This window comes from Zosterops lateralis, assembly GCF_965231275.1.
Source record: "Zosterops lateralis genome assembly, chromosome: 5".
NCBI lineage: Eukaryota > Metazoa > Chordata > Aves > Passeriformes > Zosteropidae > Zosterops > Zosterops lateralis.
The window spans coordinates 40,188,923-40,208,187 of NC_139766.1; positions in this window are offsets into that span (position 1 = coordinate 40,188,923).

The window sequence follows — 19,265 nt, forward strand, 5'->3', positions numbered from 1 at the left end:
TAGTCCATAAAGGTTCTACTTCATTTGTAGGTAAGAAGGCACAAGAAATTATCTTGGCATATAGGACTGTATTTTGATTTCACTGGCTAACAAAACAGTGATAGCTTTCAGCCTCTGGAGGGAAAAACATTATATGAAAGTAAATATTTTAGTCATTGAACAATGTTGTTGTGATGGAGTTTTTACTTTTTACAGTCATACTTTTCAGAGTAACTTAAAACCTGCTTGTGTGTGTATTGCCAAGATAAACATCTTCAAGATAACCTATGTTTTAAAAAATGGTTTGGTGTTCTTTTTCCGAGGGACAATACCAGCCAGTGAAAATAATGGGTTGCTTAAGAGCTTAAACAAAATGTATCAGAAAAATGTTCTGTCTTTCTCAAGGATTAAGAGACAGCTTGGTCAGTAATGAAAATTTACAAGATAAAATTTTGATTTTACTGTTGCTGTTATGCCTCTAAATCCAGCAACTTTTATATACACTGTGTGTTACACACATTCACAGCCCCATCTCTCCCAGTACAGAAACAGAATACACGTGTTCACGTGTTTTGTAGGCTCAGAGGACACTGTACAAATCTTTGCTATTAAGAAACGAGGGCATAGTACAGCGGAACCTACAATGGTAGTACTGGGTATGCCGACAACACTGATGGCAAAATTCAAACATCATAAAGTTTGCCAGATGTTGTTGGTTGAGTGAACCTCTGATTGGGCTTAGGGTAGGAATTATTACTGCTTTATGATTTGTGTTCTTGTAACACAAAAGCTTTGAAGAAAAAGGATTTTAAAAAAATCAGGACACCGAACATCTGTAATGTGTTTTCAGGATGGTTAGGATGCTGTGAATGAATTGTGAAGAGCTTCAAAATATTTGACCATTTATTCCTTGTGCTATTTTTTTCTGGGGAATTGATGATGTACCTTCAGAGTAGGATGGCTGCACTGTAGCGTATTTTTAATATGGCCAAAAGTTGTGCGGGAATCCTGCCAGGAATACTACCCCAGGAAAGGGGTTTCTGCTTCTGGCATCTGATGGAAAAGTCATGGCAAACTGGGATATAGTTGCTCTTTCAAACGCACAGGCAAGTATATATATTTTAAATGGAATACATATAGTGCTATGACAGATTCTGTTTCAAGATTCATAATATCACATGCCTAATGAATTGCTTTAAGTGCAGTTAAGATATGTAAAAATCTGTGACCTGATATTTGAAGAAAAAGATGAATTGGAGGAAGAAAATGGGATAAAGTAGGTAGCAAAAGGCTAGTTGTTGCATGGTAACGTTAAATGTCAAGTATTTTATCTGTCAAAGATTTTCATCAGTGTAGAATCAATATTAAGTTTTGTCAAGTAGTTAGATTGGAAATTGGGAAGGAAACAAGAAGGATGAATCAAAAACTTACTCTGCCCAAGAAATGTCTATTTTAACATCAACAGTACTCTACTTAGGATATTATTTGACTTAATGTGCATATGAAGTGAGTCTCCGTTAATGGTTTATTTGGGTAGTTTGTCAAAGCAACTGGTTTACATGGTAGCATTGTAGGCATATTTTCCAGATGTGCATAGCTTGTGGTGTTCAACCAGCAAGAGTGGATAGATTTTAAATTCTTACCAGAGAGATGAAAGTAGGAGACATTATGAATACTGACTGGTATGTTACTCATTTACGTCCTCTGGTTTTGTTATTTTCTTACAAAATCATGTTTTTCTTCGTTCTTTACAGCAGTTCAGAATTTTGAATTGATGTACACTGTGAAGCCTGTGTGTTGGCTTCATTTGTATAATAATATAAAAGTTCTTGATTATAGAAGCCTTTTCCAGCTTGTAAAATATTCCCAAAATATTAGGTGTTAAGTGAGTTAACATGTCTAGAATTGAATAACATCTGTCATACTACCTTTATTCAGTTCATTTGACTTCACAGAGATGTGTAGTAGACCTTTAGCTTCTTGCAGTAACAAGTAGTTGTTTTGTAGAGTTTCTGTAAGGACTAGTGAGGTACTTTTATTTAAGACGGCTGAAGGTAAAAGTGTTGAGTATAATCACATAAAGGGAATGAAACTTTTCTACTGTAATTAATATTCCAACACATGAAACAGAAATTTCTGCTCTTCCAGTGCCTAGGTTTAGAGCAGCTGTCTCCAAAGAGTATAAAACCAGAGGAAATGTCTATACTATCCTCTTGCTGGAGTGTGTGCCTTAATGATACTGCCTCCATTTGTCATTTGGTCCCAGGAGGATTGACATCCATAGCATTCGCAGCAGGGCTGTGAATTAAAGTTTCTGACCACCCGCTCTCTGTAATTTTTGTCTCTGTGTGGTTCCCAGGCTGTGTGCAGGATGAAACAGGACTTGAACAAAGAAAAAAAGCAGATTTTTGGGCCACGCAGTCTTAATGTAAGAGGGGACTTTCCTGAAAACTCTCATAGCTGTACCAGTTTATGGAATGCTTTAAAAGCTAGAAAGCTGGATAAAAGATTTAACTATTGACCATTACTCGAGTGTTCCAATTTGATTTATGTATAAATATGGGATTTGGTGTCCAACAAGAAATATGTTCAAAAACAATGGAGATGAAAAAGTCCCATTCTGCAATGAATAACCTACATATAAAACCTTGTTAAAATGATAGATTTCCTTTCCATATGAAATGGATATTAAAAAAAAAAACCCAACCTTGAGTTTATTTAAACTAATTTTTTAGCAATTCTGACTCAAATAATTTCTTTAATATTTTGTGTTATTAAATGTGACCTTAGCTTAGAAAGTTAGATTTTTGTGTTGTTAGATTTTTGGTTGATGTTCATACTTAGAGGAATGGCTATTCCTATCCTTATATAGGCTATTCCTATCCGTATAAGGTTTTTCAGTATTTTATAAATGTTCATCTGTCAGTATCTGAAGGGAGGAGTCAAGAGGATGTTTGCAGGCTCTGCTCAGTGGGGCCAAGCAATAGGACAAGAGGCAATGAACAGAAACTGATGCACAGGAAGTTCCACCTGAACATGAGGAAGAATTTCTTTACTGTGCAGGTGAGTGAGCACTGGAACAGTGCCCAGAGAGGGTGTGGAGTCTCCCTCACTGGAGATACTCAAGAACTGTCTGGACACAATCCTGTGCCATGTGCTCTGCTTGAGCAGGGAGGTCGAACCAAGTGACCCACTGTGGTCCCTTCCAGCCTTCCCATTCTGTCATTCTGTGACTTGCACAGGATGATGCAGAAATAGGAGGAAAACAAAGTTTTGTCTTTTCCCATAAAAATGTATGCTGGAAGATCAGTAGATTGTTCATCTTCTACTTCAGTTTCTAAAATGTTAAGTCTTGATGCTACTAGTGTTTCTAGTAAGTTCTGTGTAATGTAATTATCTCAGCCCTCAGTTTTGGGAAGGTGGTAATTCATGGCTAGCAGGAATAGCAAATTATTATCTCTCTAATTGCATTTTCTATTTTTTTTTGGTGAAGAATGTTTCTTGATTCATATTCACTAAGCTGTTTGTTATGTTTCAAACATGAAAATTGTTAGTGGGTGGCATACTCTCTCTTATTGTGCATGTGTGTCAGAAATCATCTGTCATCTGATTTAAGCTTCAATTTAGTCAGCAGAGCGTCTCAATTTGGAGAAAATTGGACTCCATTATAAAACACAATTGTGATAGGATTATGTTTTTATGGTAATGCATGTAATTTATTGCTGTTATTATCATGCAACAGATTGTACAGTAATGTTTTGACTTACTCCTTTAAAAACGCTTTGTAATGTGAACATTACAACATTACTCTTATGTGAATTATTTTCTTTTTGTTTCTTCAAAACTTTAGGGAGATGTACATTAGCTTGACTTTCATGGATAACATTAGAAGGCATTTTCAAAATGTATTTGGTACTATGAGATGAGTAAACAAGGGATACAATATTTGAAGAAAAGATGGTGAAGTTGTTTATTCAAGAGTGAAATGAAGGTCTTTTAATTAAGTTACAGAGTTCCAGCTGATTTTATTTACCATAATCTTCTATTTTGCCTCATGCACTTGGGTGATATCTTGTCTCTGAGCAGATTAAGTGCTAAAGTTGTGAATACACAGTTGTTAAATCAAACAACTTTCCTTTCCTGGGAGGTACTTCATAACAGTCTTGCAAATATTGAGCTATAATAGCAATTCCAGTTTCATGAAAACTTCTAATTGAACCTACTGGACAAGTTCATGTAATCCCTGGGAGGCTGCATTCTGTCATTTTGGATTTTTTCTTCTTTCTTGAAACACGAGATCTTGTGCTGCTCAGCAAGTTCTTCTGTTCCAGAAGTGTAAAGGCTGAATCTCTTGTGGCTGTTGGTCAGCTGACAACTGCCCTGCAAAATGGATAGTTTCTTTCCATCCAGAAATGTGCTTGATACAGGATGGCAATCCCATGAGACCTCTCTGATATTTGTACTTAGCAATTTTAATTTATATGCCCAATCTATTCTATAATTAGAATATGAGAGATATGCTCATACTCAAAATTGCATGTAATTTTGTTTTTGGGCTTTTTTTAAAAGAGGATAGGAAAAGTATGCATTGTTTTCCTGACTGAAGAAAAAGAATATTGTGTTTTTGCAAATGGTTTTTACTTTCCGTTACTGTGTCCTGAGTACAATTATTCAGTTGACTTCTATGAAGAAGTGTGTGTAGGTCAAGCATGTACATTTAGAGCCACCCCATGTTTTCATTTGTTTTTGTTTTATTACAATGGGATACAGTCCAGACTAGGTATCTTTCAAATCTAAAAAGTCAATTTTTAGTCTGATTTGTAAGTGCTTTATTCTCAATACTGTTACCAGAAGATAATTGGGGAATTTCAAATTGTTAAAAAAAAAAAACAACCAAAAAACTGAGGTTGAAATATTCAAGCCACTGACAAGTTTACTTTTTCTTCTATATGTGGGGAGCAGGGGGAACTTCAGGAGTTATGTATGGACAAAACTTAAATCTGATTTAGGCAAATTAATTCTTAAAATTATATGATTATTATTTTCCATTGTTGTTGGTCCTCTGGAACGCTCAGAGTTGTTGCTGATATTTGTGCAGTTCTGTGCATTGCCTTGAAATTGTTGGGTAAATGACTACATTATGTGAAATGTTGTGTTCTTTAATCTTCATAGAGCAAAATCTGTGATGTTGTTGATAAAGCTATTAATTTATTTGGAGAAGATTTTTTCATTATGTGGAGTAGTTCAAGCAACAGGTTTGCAAATGAGCTCTGCTCATCCTGAAGGGCAGTGCTGCTTTGTCACTCAGCTTTTGTCATTACCTTGTGAAGATGGGAGATGAGAAAGGACACTAGAGAAATGTACATTTTGATGGGCACCTTGTAGGTGGGGGGCATCATCACTATGGACGAACAGTTGTCAAGTTGTTTTTTTTTAATGTTAGCATTTTCTGAATTATTTGGCAGACAAAAAGGGAAGCTACTGCTAAACTGTTTCTCAGTAAATTTTTTGTTTTCTTCATTCTAAAGACTGAACTTTAAATTCAGGTTTAATTACTTTCCTGATTGGTTTTAAATCTTTCTTTTTTACAATCCACAGGTATTTCTGCATTTTTCGGCTTACCTCACAATTAACGTTACTGGTCTTTTTCCGATTATAGAAATTTTGTTCTCTCAAAAATGCTTCATTTTGTTCTTTGCTATAATAAACGTTTCTGCCAGATAGCAAAGTAAATGGACACAAGGAGTGAGATCTTTACTGAGATTGCTAAAATTAATTTATAGTAACAGAGGTGACCCACATAATGGGGTGCAATGCATGCCATTTGTACTGTAGTGAAGCATTTGGACAAGACGATGTTGGAGCCATTTTCTTGCTCAGTCATTTACCTAATTATGAAGTCTCTCCTTCTTTAAGAAAAAGAAACTCTGATTTTTTCTGGCAATGTTTTTTGTATTAGCTTGCAATTAATTAAATTTATACAGGTTGTTTTATTCAGATCTGTCTTTTTTGTAAGTCCAATTATTTATCGCTTCATTGCTTTGCAAGTTTTTTCTGCTGTAAGCATTTTTCCCAAACAAGGAGATGTAACTACAGCTTTAATAATGTCTTTCAGTGTAATGGATTATAAAGGATTCTGAAGAAATTGGTACAAGCAAAGTTATAATTCTTTGTGCTATTTTTCTTTGCTTATCTAATGACAGCTCTTTCTGCAGAATAGACAAGCTTTTATGTCTCTCTCCAGCTTTATCATGTGACTGCCTTACTATGAGAATTTCTTGATAAATTCACAATATTAGGGAACAGTCTTTGGTCTAGAATAAAGGGCTAAAGACTGCATAAATGGCAAGCCAATTTATTGAGGATTTTTCTTTGTCTACATCCTGCCTTTTTAACCCAAATGTGATTTTTTTTTTGTCATAGACATTTCATTTTGGGGTTTTGAATTTAATTTCTTCTGAGGCTTATCAGCTTTCATGATGGCAAGACCTTAAAAAAAGAAAGGTATACAAAACCAACCGAAAGCAGCAGCAGCAACAACTAAAATAAAGCAGGAACAGAGAAAGTTTTCTGCCTGGAAAATTTGCAAACTAAATGAAAGACAAATTGCTAAATACAGACAGGTAAGAATGAACAAAGACAAGATGAAAATATTGATATAAAAATAAAGAGGGGGTCAAATATTGGTTCAGTTATTTGTCGCAACCTTTTACATTCTCATATTCTTAGCGTGATTTCATTTACTGAGTAAAACGTGGCCTTAAATGAAATCTGTTTTGCATTTACACCAGAGAGATCTGGTGTTTGCAGGAAAAAATATCCCCCAAGGGAAGGATAGTATCTTCAAAGCTTTTGGTTTTCCTCCTAAGTTCATATCATTCATGGTTAGCCTATGTTCAAATCATTCTATTGCCACCTTCTTCTTAATTTCACTTATTTTTTGGAGAATATGGACCAAGGTAAAAAGACATCAGTGTGGTCACGCAGACTGTGATAATGAGGAGGAAGAAACCTGAACTGAGAATGAGGCATCTGTGAAAGTGGTTCTCAGGTAAACATTTATTGAATCATAAAATATCCAAGTTTGTTGGAAAGGACTTCAGGGGTTATCCAGCCTAAACTTTGGGCAGAGCTGGGCTGTGGCCATCCCTAGATCAGATCTCTCAAGAGACTGTTCTTGGACACTTTCAAGGATGTGGAGATTCCATAGCCTCCGTGGACAACAAATCAAGAGCAGCATTCCTTTTCTAAGGAAATATGGGCTCACTAATGTTTAGCCTAAAGCTCTCAAATGTCAGTTTGTGGCTGTTTCCCCTTGCTTAGCTGTCTGCCACTACTGAGAAGTTGTCTTCCTTGTCTTTGTGGTTCCCATTCCCATCGACTTGCCCCTCTAGCCTGCCACTCACCAGGCTGAATAAGGCCAGCATCCTCAACTTCTCCTCATGTGTCATGGGATCTGGTACCCTGTCCATTGTGACAGTCTTCTGCTGGACCTCTCCACACCGCTCTTGTGAGGCTGCAAAAACTGGCTCTGTTGGATGCCAGTCTCATCACTGCAAAGTGTAAGATGGCACTGAATTGTTCTTTGGGCCCTGTTTAATGATGCTCAGGGTGCAGTTTGCCTCATTGATGACAAGAGGGCACTGCTGGCTGCCGTTTAACTTGGTGTCCCCTGTAAGTGCTGTGACCTTGTTGACTGCTGGTCTATACTGCAGGTACGTTGCTGAAGGTGTAAAACTTTGCACTTGTCAGTGTTGAACTTCATGAGGTACGTGATGCCCAGTCCTCAAGTTTGCTGAGGTTTCTCTCAGTTGAAGTTCTACTGTTTATGTCAGCCATTTCATCTGCTTCTGTGTCATCTGCAGGTTTGCAAAGGATACAGTCCAGGTAGATCTGTGAAGTGTTTTACAATGGTTGGAAAGGATGTAAGAGACCAGCAAGACCAAAAAGATGTAAATTTTGGCATTAATAACATGAATATGATTTCGTTTTGACCTATTGAGGTCATCTTTTGAAGGTACAGGAGAATAGTTGCTGCTTTTTTCCAGACTGAACTTTTGAAAAACTAGCTGGGGTCTGCTTAAGACAATGTTTATTGTAGGGAAGAAGGTAAAGATCCTGATTCCTATGCATAGGTTCTGATATGGTTTATTGTGTTTCAGAGAAACACAAAGTTAGTCTTGGGCAAGTATTCCTTAGTGAGGTCTGTGCCAAAGAGCTTACTAATCTTCAGAGCAAGTCCTGTTTTCTCTGATCTATGTTCTACCTATGTTCTAGATAGCCATGTTCTTGCTATTCTGCTTCAATTTCTCTCTCTCTCTTTTTTTTTTTTTTTTTTTTTTTTTTTTTTTTTTTTTTTTTTTTTTTTTTTTGTCTGCTAGGAAGTGAAGGATGTTATTAACATGGACTTAGTCTTCTCAAGTTCAGGAGGCAGTTAAACATTCTCTTGCAAGCCAGACAAATTGTCCTACCTAGTAGCCTAGTTGTTGTATGAAGTGGGGGTAGTTTCTTCTGTCTTCAGTCTTTGAGTAGTTTTAAAAGTGGGAGTGGTTGCCCCTATTCAACAGTATGGATTCATGGGCAGATAAAGCAACTCACTGGACTCTTGAGGAAAGTCTCTAAATTTGTAGAAGATAAGATTTAAAACTGCACTTCTGCCCCTCTTGACATTGTAAATATAGTTAGGTAAGTGAATCAAGAATTATGTTGAAATTATTTTATCATTTCAGAAGTAGGAAGTCTGTTAAATCTTTCCAGACTTGGTCAGCCACTCTTGAGTTAGCATTATGTTCTCTTGTTCTCTCTCATTAAAAAGTGCTAAAACTCACAGCTGACCTGAAATTTAGCAGTTATCATGTAGGTAAGAATCTTGTTTTCAAGCTTAAATAATAAACCTGTGAAAACTCAAGGAAAGAAGTAGTCATCTATAAAACTCTTCAACATTTCAGCCCTTGTTCTGAGGGGAGGTTTTTCTATGATTATCAGAATAGGATAATTAAGTAACGAATATGTATTTGCTATGTAATTGTTGAAATGAAAGAACTTTTTCTGTTGTGTATCATTGAAGCATTTAGCTGTCAGTGGAGAGGAATTAGTAGCTAGTTGTGTACCAGAAGTACAACTTTAATTGCCAGAGTACTTGTGAAACAAGCCTGTGTTTGACATCTTTTTTGGACCAGGGAGATGCCTTCAGAGTAGATGCCGATTGGAATACTTTTGTTATAAAAGATTGAAATTCTAGTGTAAACTACTCAGATGATTACCTTCCTCAAAACTTTAGTTATTGTTTTCTGTTCCTGTGTAGCCTTAAATGTTTGTAAATTAACTATTTACACTTTTCTTCTAGTGAGATACTGTCATTTGTTCTCTCTTTCTGATGCAGGCCAGAAGTTTCTCTACAGCTTTGCTTGCTGTTAGCTGGTTTAACAAAAATGTACCCTTCAAACTTTTCCTCTTATAAAACATTACGTGTTTTTCTATAGTAGTGATTCAGTGGCATTAAAATATAATTTTTTTGTAGTGCCACTGCAGACAGTGAGAAGATGCAGGTTTTGAATGTGTGCACTTAATTAGATGAAATGTATTTTGACAGACACCTAGTAATTAGACTTTAAAATTGATTTTCTTTTTACATCTAATTATGTTTTATTTCAGCTCTTTGCTGAGAAGCTTTTCATTAGCTGTTAGGAGTTTGTGTTTCTGAATTTCCCTGAATTTCATGAGGTGATGTAAGTCAAGTCATTATGAGCTTGTATGTGCAGAGCTGTCAGTCTGTTTTTCTGAAATTATTTCTGAGCTTGGGGTGCTACATGTTTATGGAGTGACTGGCTTTAAGAGCCAGTTTAAGTGCAGGGAATAAATATGGATTATATGTGTAGCTAACCGTGCTACTCTACTATGATTTATGTTGCCAGTACTACTTGGCACATGACTCGAGTTGAAATAAACAAATATACTAAGTGCTTTACTACATCCACCTTGAGTTAGAGTAAATATTTCCGGTAAAGTGTAATACTTAAATGTATTTGCTCAGTTTGACAAAGATGTTTCATAGATGAGATCAATAATCTTCTATTGTTGCTGTTCCTTTTCCTTCCCAAACTCTTGCTTTGTGAAGTTGGTACTAAAGCTGTTCAGTTACACTAATGGCATAGCTTTTCCTATTTAGTGCACTTTATTTAAAACCAAAATCCCTACTGTGTGTAGGACTCGTTATTCTTACCTGATTTTCCTAAAGTCCTGACCTGAAAATTACCTGTGTGAAGACTATTTTTGCTTTGAAAGAATTGATTTATAAGATTGTTCTCACACAACATATATCTTCCCATGTTGTTCCCCAGAGAGTGTTGTGAAGTGTTAATCTTAATGTCCTCTCTCAAGCTGTAGCATAGCTTTTGGGAATGTGGGTTTGCTTCTTTCAATACACACTGTGTAATATTTTACTGTATTGATGGACAAATGAGAGAGACAAAATAAGGGGTATGTAGCAAAGCTTTTAACCTTGAACTCATTCCTTGAAATACCAAGTTTTCTTGCACACTTACTCCGTCAGCATTATTAAGCTCACCTGTATGGTTCTGCCTGGCTTTATGCTTTTGTGAAAATTAAACATGAATGGAAATTTGATGACTAATGGATTAAAAGGTAGGTAAGGAGCAACATGCTGAACTGCCTCTTCACTGTAATGAGCTCCCTGCCCATTTTCTCTCTTCATTTTGGAGCACTGAAGGACCAGTGCTCATGAGACCTGTCTCTCATGCCTCAGGCTCCTGTGTTGGATCAGCTGGCTTTGTTGCTGTGATCCAAATCTTTCTATCACCTATTTCATGTGTCCTGATTTTTTTTTTAATTTGTTGATCAGAAGTCATGGTAGTTAGAATACATAATGAATTTAAGGTTTGAGATAATTGCAGAACTTTTTACTCCAGCAGTTCTTGGAGCAAAACAAAACAAATGTGCCTGTAAATGCACAGTATTTCTGTTGAGTTACTGTGGGAGCTGAGCACAAGGACTGGTAAAGAACAGTGCTGGCAGAGAAACAGCTCTTCTGGGGAGTGAAAATAATGTGAGGCTTTACTTAAATACTGTCTGAAAAATCTTTCCTGAGATTTTTGTAGTGGGCTTGTTCTGAACAAGCTGAATCAGTGCAGCTGGAAGAATCCTTACCATGTTTGTACTTCTAGGGAAGAGTGAATACAAAATATGTTGTCTGGGCTCTAATGCCTCCATGGAAGGAAAAAAACTGTGACATTTTAAAAATATCCCAATACACACTTTTGAGTGTTACTACTGTGTTTGATATTGGGGAAAGTTAGTTGTTTGTTAGTTTGTTGGGTTTGTTTGTTGGCTGGTTTGCTTTGTTCTGTTTTTGTTTTCTTCTGGAATCCCAAGTAAGTAATTTGTTTATGTGAAGTCCTCATTTTGAGACTTTTGGTTGGTAATTTCTGGGTTTTTTTCTTGGTTCCCCCTCCACCTCCCGATAGTTATTTCTTTCTGTTATTCATATCCAGACACACAGACACAAAACCAGTATAGCAATGAGAGATACTTCTATGTGTACATGTGGTAATAGCCTTACATTTGTTTCTTCATTATTTTTTCTCCACTTTTGACTCTGTCGCTGGGGGAAACCTGAACCAAATAAAGGAAGTGCACATAAAAGATACTTCATGTTACACTGAGAAATCAGCACCTTGTTTGTAACATATGTTATAAACACCAGGATTGCAGCTACGTCAGGGTTTCTTGAGATACTATCCTTGCTGGCATATCTTAGTTCTGATAGGAGACAGGGAATTCAGATATAGCCACTGAAAAATAGACCACAGTTGATGACATCATAGTATCGTTATCATAACCAATATGCATTTAAAGCATTTATTTGGTAAACCTTCAGTTTGTCTAGGCCAACACTCTTCTTTTTATATAAAAATGCAAATTAGCAAAATGTAACTATGAAAATAATAAAACTATAGCTGACTACAGGAGACATTTGTTATATAACAGTATATGTCGACATGACTGTAAGGGGAAGATAGGTGTGTGATTTAAGTTATCCCCTTGGATGTAAAATTTTACAATTTTTTGTTACAACAGGAGTAGAAAGACATGACAAAATTACTAGAAAGCTGGCAACCACATGAGGCTTACATAAATGTTCATTTGTCAAGCAGAATAGTCTTTGAAGGAATACACAATGTAAGCAATTTTGCATTTGCTTTTCCTTAAAACAAACAAAAATTTCTACCCCTAGCATTTAGACAGTTTGTCACTGTTTTTACCTTCTGCATAAATGCAGTTTTACAGCTAGCCATATTTCTTAATTAGATTGTAGAACTAAGAGCTTTGCCAGCCATTCTTTGTTTTCACATTCTGTGTTTCAGCAAAGCAAGGTACTGTCTGAATTTTAGCTGACAAATGTTTTAAAGAGTGAAACCACCAGAAGCTACTGTATGTCTTAGGTAACATTTAGGAATGTGATAAAATAGCAAGCAATATGTTTCTAACCGAAAAAGCTCTGCCTAGCTCTGGATGGGGTTGCATTTAGTGTGTACATTTTGATTTCTGAGTTACTACTCAGACTTTTTTCTTTACCTGTTTTGGTTTTTTTAATCCACCAAGGTGTATGATTCTTTTTACCTTAATCTGGGATTTTAGCTTTTCAATGAATGAATGTTTTTTTTGTTGTTTTGTTGTTTCTGAAAGCTGCTCTTCAGCCTGTTTCTCCACACTAGCTTCCTTTTAGCTTCTAATCAATTCTTTCTTAAGGAGTGGTGTCTGCTGGCACAGTTTTCAGTGTGATCTCTTTCAGTGAGGGACATGATTGTCTCTGGGATTTAATTGTTTTAGCAGTTCTATCTTCTTTTTAATAGAAGATAGAACTGCTAAAGTGCTTAATTTCTGTGTCATTTCCCTTTTGGAAGTCACGTACAGCTGTGGTGGATTTTGGGGCTTTTGTAACTCCTGTAGAGATACTGAGTCTGAATGCATTATTAGTGTGCCTTTCAAAAGAAAAAAATAGAACAAGATCCTGCACACACTCTGGGACTGTGTCTCTAATGGTTTCCCTAACCAGCTCTCCATGAAATGGTTATTGTAGTGCTAAAAGTTAAATCTTTGGTTTGTGTCCCAGCATGATGCTTGCCTGATACAGGTGTCTGCCATTACAATTGTATTTCCTTTCCTCATTGCCTCTCTGATTTCTCTCAGCGGATAATCAGTGGTCAGTGCTACCAGTCCAGGTAGGCAATTGCTAATAGAAAGCTGCCTTGAGCTCTTACATTTGAATCCAGGAACACTGAAATCTTCTTTCTTACAAAAATTCAGTCAAAGTCAGACTACTTCACCAGACTCTCACTGAGGACGCCTGAGAACTGAGGCTTTCTACTTAGAAAGCTTCTTTCTATCTAATACCCTGTTGTCCTTCCATTGAGAGAGAAATGTATCAAGGTCCAAGCCCTTTATAACTGGTCCACAAGGTCTGGCGTTTCACAGGAACAGGACATAATTACAGAATACTTCAAGTGGGTCCTTATTCCTTAACAATTGACCATCCCTTTTTCTGAACATGACCTCCTGCTTTGGTGGGGAAAAATGTACATGTTGTGGACATCTCCAGAGCTCTTCTCTATTGTAATCATGTATTTGTTGGTTTTTTATCATCATGATGGAATCATACAGATACCCAAAGGGTGTGCAAGGTAAGAGTGTCTTGCATCACTAATTGAAATTAACAGGAATCCCTGGCTCTTTTTATTCAGCCATCTGTTGGCCTCCATGCTCTGGTTAACTCCGCATGTATTTGTTCAGAGTATTGTCCATTCAGATTGCTGTAGTACAGCTAGTAATAATTGACTGGTATTTTAATGCTAATCTGCACTATTCAGCTCCTGAGTCCAATTGCTTATTGTTGAGCAGACAGAGAATCAATGGTGATTTTTCTCCACCTCTCCCCTGTATTATATGTACTACATTGTAGCTATTTAAGTTTAAAAATAAATGCACAGTTCAAAGAATATGATGCTTTTATTGTGCTGTTGGCTGCTGACTCTTACTGTAGAGTTTTTGTGGTGGAAATAACACTTTTTTTGGAAGCATGTTACTTTTCATAGGTTTTGTTGTTTAGCCTCAGTTTAAAGTGATATTATTTGTAGTAACAGCAAAAAATTTTAAATATTTTATTTTGCTAAGAAACTTCCATCTTTTGTATGTAGGTAGAACTTTATCTGTAACCAAAGTCAGATCTTTGGCAAAATTCTCTTTCCTGGTGAAATTCACAAAGTCTAGTAATAAAAATGTTCTTCCTATCTAGCTTTGTAGATGAGTTTTATGAAGTGCCAGTTAGTAAATATCAGGAAGAAGTCTGTTGAATTCATTTTGCTTGGAATTAGACAGCTAATTTTCCTTATTGTGCTGATAAGCTGTCCCCTTGAATGGTAGAATTGTTTTGTTTGCTTCCATAGGGGAAAAGGAACCTTAAAATAAGACAGGGAAACACTGGTTTTATATATAAGATCTATGTGTCTTTGTGATACGATAAATTAAAACAGTCATACTTGGCTTGTATGTGGTCCTTTGTCAGTAGTTTTAATAAGAAGGAGGTTTATCTATTAAGTGATTATAATAACATAATCCAAGTGTAGGCATAACCACAGATGGAAATACCCTAGTTAGAGTGAGAACCGGATGGGACAGAGGAAGGGAAATTACAGTTTATGTAATATTAAATACATGTCTGTATTTACATTTTTATTCAATGTATAATTGCATGGCTGAATTTTGACTTCATATCTCTAGAGTATATTATTCCAGCAGATTAAGAGAATTTTAGGAATAAGGAATGCAACAAAACAGCACTAAGTTCTGTGTGGAACAGTGACATTGCTTGCAAGGCAGGCTTGTTTTTAGAAAAATGTTCTGAAGCACTGGAGTCTTGGCTTTACAAATAGTTATGGAGTGGTAAAATTTGTTAAAGATGTAAGGGCATATAGTGAAACTCGTACAGACTGGACTTGTCATAGAATGATGAACAACTAATTCTTCCTATTATGTTTTAGTATTGCTGCTGTTATGGAATATCTGGTTAAAGCACCTGAAACCTTTACAGTGTAGAAGAAAAATTTCTAGAGCTAAAACTAAAGCCGTAACTTCTATTTTTGTATTTAGAATCTTTATAGTTACTTTAAAAATAATTACATAGTTTAATTTACAAAAGGATATCACAATCTGTTATCAGATGTTTCAAATGCTAAAATTCTGTCTGAGTAGTATGCATTTGAGTGTGATAAGTGTTCCTGCATTTTCTCAGAGCATGGGTGTTGTTTACAACTTTTTGAATACTGAGGAGTAAAATACAAATTTATTGTTTTATGGAACAAGGAAATATTTTGGTTATTTTCTTTTCAAATATTTACCTCAGCCAAAAATGATGAAATGAATAATAGCTATCAGAGGTGGAAAGTAAACTTATCAAGCTGTAATTTGCACTTTGATGAGTATGGCATGAAAGTACCTTGTATATTTATCTGCTTTGTTACACCATTAATTCCTAGCTGTTTCAGCTACATACTTTTTAGCAGGTTTTTTTATAGCCTAATAAATATCAACATACAGAAGTTTTCCTTGGCATCCCATTTATTCTTTGTTCTAACCTCAGATGATTATTTCTAATAATTATGTCCTGAATAACACACCATGTTCCTTTGTATATATCATATGGGGATAATAATTTTCTTCTATAATCATCTCATTTATCTTCTTTCTCTAAGAGAGGGGTGTTTCTTTAGGCTACTTTCTGAAACTTTTATGTTTTTCTGATGACTAAAGAACTAAGTTTTAGCTTCATTTAATAATTAGTGAGACTCTGAGAAGCAAAAGATACATACTGATGGGGACTTTTGGGGGCTCGTGTTGGATATGTTGGTTATTTGGTACTGGATTCACCCTGCCTGCATTTCAAGCTGTAGCTGTGAAATAGAAAGCTTTTGGAAGATGTAGCCTATGTAAAGAGTATTTTCTCATTGTAAATATACTACTGTTAAAAAAAATTAGAAATTGTGGACTGACAATAGTAATAATTTGTCCATGAATCGATGGGTTAATCACATATATGCAATGATTTTGGATGCTGGTGGAATAGCATTCATGTAAGAGCAGAATTTTTCATTGGCAAAACTTGAATTTTTTCATAATTGCATGTCTGTTCTGGGAAATTTTTTGCACTACTTGCAAAACAGCTGAGGTCTCCCCTAGCCTAGGTGCTTTATAGAAGCCTGAATGCTAGAGCTGAAGAAATTTTGTATTGTGAACTATCCATTTACTGCAAGAAATCTGATTTTTTTTCTGAATGAGCCCTTTACTTTAAACCTTTAAACAACCCTCAGCACATCAATAACCTAAGCAACAAGTTCCCTTGTCAGGTTGCTCTTCTACCAAATTGACATGATAGTTCTGAAATCATAGAACCACATAACCATATAGCCTCACTTTCTTTTATTCTGAAATGTAAAGTGAAAATCTACATTATAAAACTGAGAAGATTTCAGAGCATAAATTTTTTATTTAGTTGATATGCGAGTGTAGTGATAGGCCATCATGCTTTTAGAAAGCAATTAAAAAAAAAAATCTCTGTATAAGTCTTTTACTCTTCTGTGAACATTGTAATACTCTAGTAAAACCAAAAAGCATAACTGTTCCCTGAAACAGCATACAAGATTTGCGATTACTTTGAGAACTATTGATTTTAAAGTTCTTGAAGAGTGCTTGTAATCAGCATAGCTGATGACTTCTTAATTAGACTAGTCCTGTGAGAATTTGGTTCCCTATACAGTATGTTTATGAATTTAATCAACCAGGCAGTGAAAAAAACAATTATAGATACTATCTTTATTTTTTTTTAACTCACAAAGGAGCAAGAATGGCAATACTGGAGCTCTTGCTTCTGTGATAATTAAAACATGGATCTGAGTGAATAGGAATAAAATAATAAATAAAATACAGCAGTGAAGAAGTTGATTCACCACAAAGTGAGGTCCTTGGTGGCTAATAGAAGCAAGAGAAGGACATAAGAAACTCTTGGACTGTGCCATAAAATCCAAGCTACCTGCCGGGCCAGTGTGCATCAAATTGAATTTTTTTTTCTTTGAGGATTTCTCATGGTACAACAGGTCATGTATCAGAGTTTTTAGTTTTGTCATTGGCAGGTCTATCAGTCTGTTGTCTAGATTAAAAGAGGAAAACAAGTATTGTCTAACTCATGTCCTTGGATTTGTCTTGTTTCTTATTGACAGATTTTATGAATTTGTTACGAATTTGTCATTAGTTTGTGTATAAAGTGATTTGTAGTGAAAATAACTAGAAATAGTAGTTAGATTCAACATTACCCAGACTTGTTATTTCTTCCATTTGGTTTTTCAACAGGTTAGTTGTTCCTTCACCATCCATTTGTGACTCCCAAGATTTTGAGCTCTGTGGTTGCTATTAACAGCTATGTTGGCAATTGAAAGGAGTGTTGCATTCTGTGAACACCTAGTTGTGGATGTTAATCTACTTGGTGACTAACATCTGTCTGTGGTTTAATTATTGCCTTTTCTTTCCTTAGGGAAGAGGTTTGTGCATGGATTTTTTTTTTTTCTTGCCATTGATAGAAAAGGCTTGGGTTTTGGTTTTGTCACTACAGTTACATGGAAAGCTTGAGTTCATTAAATGCCTGTGAGGGAGTTCTGATGAGCCTAAGTAGGTCAGAAGCTGGAGGCTTTGACAACTAGAAAACCTTGTTTTTGCACAAGTAAATCTATCCCATGGGGCAGGCAATTCTACTTCACTTCTGGAGTGGAGTTGTTATGTTCTTTTATTCCAGCCTGTTTTACAGCCTTGTAGCTCTTTAAGCTAGACCACTCACTGGCTGCCTAAAGCTGTGGACTGAAACCTGGTGTTAATAGTATTCTGCCAGGTACAGAGCAGAAGAGACAAAATTTACTTTCTTACAGACATAATTTACCTTAGTGTAAATAGCCATAATCCACCTATGAATCTTGCCTAGGAGTGGTTCTCAACCCTGGTAAGTCACAGTTGTGTTAACTACCCAAAACAGCCTTGCCCCTAATGAGGCACAGCTATATCCAAACAAGATTAGTGTGATAAAAGGGGTGAGTTAGCTGGTCAGGGAAGGACTTGGAGGGAGAGAATCCCTGCTGTGAGGTCAGTCTGGGTCTGCAGTTAGAGCCTGTTGTTGGAACCTGCAGTCACAGTCTAGCCAGGTAAAAGCCTGCAGTCAGTCTGCAAACCAATACATGGAGTCATAGTTTAGCAGGAAACACCCAGCAGTCAGAGGCTGCAAGGGAAACCTACAGCAGGAGCTGCAGGCAGAGTCAGTGAATGGTTGGAGTCAGGATGGCTGAGCTGTAAAGAGGAATAAACCAGGACCCTTTTCATGCTATGATGAATGAGAAGTCTGTGGCTTGGTTTCTACCCTTTAACTAGAGGACTGCTGTAAGCATATATATATATGTATATATAGGTATATAACTGAATCAGTAGAAAGTAGAGCAGTAGGAATTGATGTCAGAAGGCTACCTGAGACTTTCGGAGGTGAAGGTATTTATTATTTTTTCCCCTGTTTTATACCTTCAGATTTCCCTTTCCTGATTTAGCAGTGATTTTTGTGAGAGACTATTGGCAGTAGTGGGGCAGGTGCCTACCAGACTTACTGAGTCTTTTGGGAAGGGCCCACCAGAACATCAGTTGTGGTTGTAGTAAACTGTGACATATTCAAAGCAGTTTAATAGTTACATGCTATCATTCTTTTTCCTGATTACATGGAAAGAATTTGGACAAAATAAGGATATTCCTCCTAACAGCTGGAGAGCGACTTCAGAATTTAAAACAAGATAGTTGGTTACTGTGAGCAAAAGTGTTTAGAGTTAACTAAAAGACACCTGATGGCAGCTCTGAGAATTAGAGGTATTTTCTTAATTTGACAAGATCTACCAATTAGGCAAGATGCAGCCACAGGGTCATGAAAACCTATGAAAACATGATCATGAAAACATCCATACGGGCATGACTCCTTGCCATGCCTGCTCTCTGGCCCATTGACTGGACTCTGTCTTGGAGGGCAGAATCATGTTTTTGTACATAGACTGCATGGATCTTTCTGATTAGCATTCTGGGTAGCTTTGCTTTAGTGCTGACTATGTTAGCAGGTGGGTAGGTTTTTTTGTTGTTGTTTGCTGGGTTTGGTTGTTGGTTTTGTTTTCCTTTTATGGAGGGTCTAATTTCTTTTTCTC